General features: G+C 48.3%; 1 pseudogene; it reads left to right on the top strand.

Moving 5' to 3' along the window:
* Window positions 1-883: 883 nt before the first annotated feature.
* Window positions 884-1337, top strand: LOC119234515 (pre-mRNA-splicing regulator WTAP-like; annotated as a pseudogene).
* The last annotated feature ends 3051 nt before the right edge of the window (window positions 1338-4388 follow it).

Genomic DNA, 4388 nt, shown 5'->3' with positions numbered 1-4388 from the left:
TTCATGTTTAGAAAACAACTGTTCTACTCCAGCTTTCCACTGTAACCTGGCGACATCACTCAAGGGCAGGAGGACCTTGGATTAGGAAGCTGGCAGAGAGTGATGAAGACAGGCCAAGGAGAGGGAGGCCAGCCAGGGAGAGGAAAAGCTGCAGGCAGTCAGGCAGGCAAGCAGGGCCAGAGGCTGGGAACGTGGGGCAGAGTATTTCACTTTTTCATTCACTTTGCTTAGCTAGGCCAGGGCGCTACCTACCCCAAAGTTAATCATGTGACGAGAGAGGGAGGGGGGGAGCAGAGTACATTTGGGTCACATCAATGCTGGAAGCATTTCCTTCAGGTTTTCTCTCCAAAAGAGTCTGCCTGTAAACTCTTGATTTACAAGTAACCACTCCCATACCATAGTATTAGCTAATGATGGACTTCTGTTTTCTGCCAAGCTGCTCTCAGGCAGATTTTTCTAATTAATTTTGCTTAAAATAGTGGTGCTCAGAAAACAGATGAATTACATAAAACAAATATTTTGGGGGCTATAGACCAATTAGTGGTTTCAAAAGGGAAATAGGGAAGGAGCAGGGGATAGGTAGATAGGGAAAAACAGGACAGTGATTTACTGAAGGAGAAAATTGGACTTTTAGTGGTGACTTAATGTTGATTCTCAACAATACACACCAGAGACATACATTATAATGCAATGTTACTTCCATTAAAAATTTTAAAAATAATTTCAAAAATAAAAATAAAACAGGTGTGCTCAACCCTGGCTGCACATTAAAATCCTCTGGGGCAGCTTAGATAAAACAATCACCCTGTTTCCTCCTCCAGTGCCGACAGTCAGAGGCTCAGTGACTGCTGTCTCAGCCAAGAGGTGACTCTTTGCATTCAAGATGACCAAGGACGAACCTCTTCCCCGAAAGATTCGACTGACTGAAACAGACTTCAAACTCATGGCACGAGATGAGTTCATTCTAAGATGGAAACAAATTCTAAGATGGAAGCAAACGTGCAAGCTTTGGGAGGCAAGTTCGTAGATCTTTAATGATCAGCTGGTTTAAGGAAATCTGAAGAAAAACTAAAGCAGCAATAGAAAGACTCTGCATGCAGGGAATATGTTCTTGTTATTGACTAGCAAGCAAGGAGCATAAAATGAAAGTGTGTCCTACTCAAGTCCAACACCTCCATCAAGTTCATAGCCCACAGTGGCCAATTGTGATCCACAATGTAGACCTGGGGACGGACGTGCTTTTCCTAAAAATGAAAGAAGAGCTGGAACAGACTAACAACAAACTGGAACTAGTCCCAGATGTTCTGAGTGCTTGGAAGTTTACGCCGGATAGGTAAATAAATCACACTCCCCAGTCAAGACACACCTGACAGCCCCACTAAGGGCAAACTGGGCTGTGATGGCCAAGTATTCATTTCCACATCAAGACTCAGACTTCTGCAGCCAAAAAAGTCCCATTCTTATATTGTCCACGTGTAATGGTTAATGTAAAACTCACCAGAGAACCTTGTGTTTCAGCTTTTTTCTTTCCCCCTTCCCTTGCTTCAGATACCTGATGGTGTCAGATTATTCCAAGTAAGTGGCCACCTCTGAAAAATCCCCTCTAGAGCATGGAGACATTTGAGAAATGCTATGTCTGCAGAGATTTTGGAGTAATGAAAATCTAGAGATTTAAACTCGTGAATTGAACATATAAAATCCCAAAAAAATGTAAAAGTGGAATATTGCCTTTAACCTTGAGACTCGTGAGTTAGAGACACTAAATCAGTTTTGCCAATAAGATTGAGACTTCTTGATTGTTGTTGCACTTCTGGGTCAAAAGTCAAATGTGGCGAATTTTGCCTTTAAAGGTTTATTGTTAAGAACCAACTTAATCGTCATGAGAGAATCAAATAATAAATATCAGTACACATAGTTCAGATATTTAACCATTCAGTTCAAGGCTCTGTATTACTTGACTGAGATTTAAATCAACGTGGATTTAATCAGTGGTTCTTTGAATGGTTATTAATACTCTATATAACCTTACTGAGGACTGTATGAACATAAAGCGAGGTATCAAGCTTGAGGTCTAAATTTGTGTGAAATGGGCCTCCCTGGTGGTGCAAGAGGTTGAGATGCAACCTATGAAGCTATCAGCAGCCACTGCAGCACGAGTTCAAACCCTGGTGAGGGAGCAACCCACATGGCACAGCAGACCTCTCTTGACTCACCTGCTGCTCCCCTCAGCAGTGTATTTCAGTCAATTTGCCTGTTCTGTTCCCCACTCTGTCTCTGGTGAATCCTCTCACCCCCCTCCCCTGCTGTACCACAGTTCTTGTATGCAAAAATAAATAAATCTTTAAAATAAATAAATCTTTAAAATAAACAAACAAACAAACAAATAAATAAATTTGTGCGAAGTCTTACAAACATTTGTTTCACAACCAGGGTGTATAAGGACATTGGCTGTGGTAGAAATCACCACCTTCTTTTTTCCAGTAGTGAAACTTACTAAATCCCCATTGCATTCAACAGACATACGTTGGGGAAATATGGTCCTTTGTTGTGCTTGGCCTTCTGTATTACACTCTTGATATTAAAGGTGCCTTAACATAAAAAGAAAAAAAAAATACTGATGTCAAAGTCTACCCCAAGTAAATTCTGGTTTAACTGGTCTGAGATCCAAGCACTGGTATGGTTGAAAAACTCCCCAGGCGATTCTGAGAAGTAGGCAGGGTTGGGACCCTGATTTAAAACCTCAGGGCAAGTTTCCACAAACTAATCAATTGTTTTAAAAATTATAATAGCATTGTTTCCTTCACATCTGGCACTGTTATTCCTCCAAAAATAATGAAATAATTTGCAGAACATACTGTCTTTGTAAGACTTTTTTGTTACTCATTTTTGCTAAGGAAAGTCAACACAGGGCTGAATTCAACAAAAAATCTGAAACTGACTCCATGGAATCCTATCACTTCATCTCCATTATTTTTTTAGTGCAACGACATCGCACACATTTATACAGTCATTGTTTTTCTTGATCTTTATGTCCAGATGTCTGGGCAGTCCAAAAAGTGTGGTACTTGCCAGATATTCCAGTACACTTTGTCATCTTTGGACTTTCTGTGCTATGGAAATTCAAAAGAGAAATCAGTGTGGGCTGGAATAATTAGGAATGTGGGTCTCCTTCCTTGTTTGGGGCCTTCTTGCCTTTATCTACATAGAAGGTGAAAGTGTTACTTTGCTTCTCCTGCCTACCTCTTGTCTCTAAGGCATTAGAGAAGATAGGAAATAGAAGTAGAAAATCTGATTTATGAAACTGGAAGTGTAATTTAATGGTCATTTAGTTCAGCTACTCTGAGATCAAGAGCACAGCTGGATCACATCTGGGGCTGGGGGGCTGCTCTCAAATTCTATTCTGCTCTAGACACCACCTGGTCTTTCAAGTGAGACCGTTCAAAGCTACTCCAAGTTCTCCAGTCGTCTTATTCTTGCCAAGTTGGAGCCTTTCTACCGCGCTGGCTTCTTTCCCCCGGTCTTCGGGGACCACTTCTGCCTAACGGGGGGCACAGAGCTGTGCCCTTCTCCTCCCTGCTGTTGGGGTCCTGTGTGGCTAATACTTCTGTGTCTTCCATTGTTACACGATCCTCGTTGATGCGCATTTATTAAACACTTGCTGCCGTCAAACACCCCATTTCCTCAGAGGAAATGCCCAAAGGGGAAGCCGGGACGGGGCAGCCCGCCCTCCCCCACCGCACCCCCATCTCTCGCCACCAGCTCTTGGGGCTGCATTTCCGGCTCGTCCGGTCTCGGGCCCCGGGGACAGCTCGACTCTGAGGCCCGAGGGGGTTTCGGGCTGGATTTGGGTGGTGCTCCCCGGGGCTGGTGCGTGACCGGGGAGCGCGCGCGCGAGGGCGGCCGAGCCCCCGCCGCTCTGCCAGGGCCGCACGGCAGGCGGCGGGGGGTGGCCTGACCCCAGAGCCGGGCTTCTGCCCGCGGCCACCCCGCGTGGGAGGGTGGGCCCGGCCGGGGGGGCGCCGGCGAGGCCGGGGCAGGAGGCGGAACCCGGCGGGAGGAGAGCGGGAAGGCGCGGGGCGGCGGGCGGGGCTGGAGGGGAGGCGGCGGGCAGCGGCAGGACGGCGGGGCGGGGCCAGCCGGGGCGGGGCCAGCTCGGGGAGGGGCGGGGCCAGCTCGGAGGCGGGGCGGGCGGGCCGGCCGGGGCGGGGCGGGGCCTGCTCGGGGGCCGGCCGGGGTGGGGCGGGGCCAGCTCGGGGGCGGGGCGGGCGGGCCGGCCGGGGAGGGGCGGGGCCAGCTCGGGGGCCGGGCTGGGCGGGGCCAGCTCGGGGGCGGGGCGGGCGGGCCGGCCGGGGGCGGGGCCTGGCCGGGGAGCGGCGTCCGAGGCCGCC

This window comes from Talpa occidentalis, unplaced genomic scaffold (assembly GCF_014898055.3).
Source record: "Talpa occidentalis isolate TD23 unplaced genomic scaffold, MPIMG_talOcc4v2.1 talOcc4.8, whole genome shotgun sequence".
Classification (NCBI taxonomy): Eukaryota; Metazoa; Chordata; class Mammalia; order Eulipotyphla; family Talpidae; genus Talpa; species Talpa occidentalis.
This window is presented reverse-complemented; position numbering and strand designations above follow the sequence as displayed.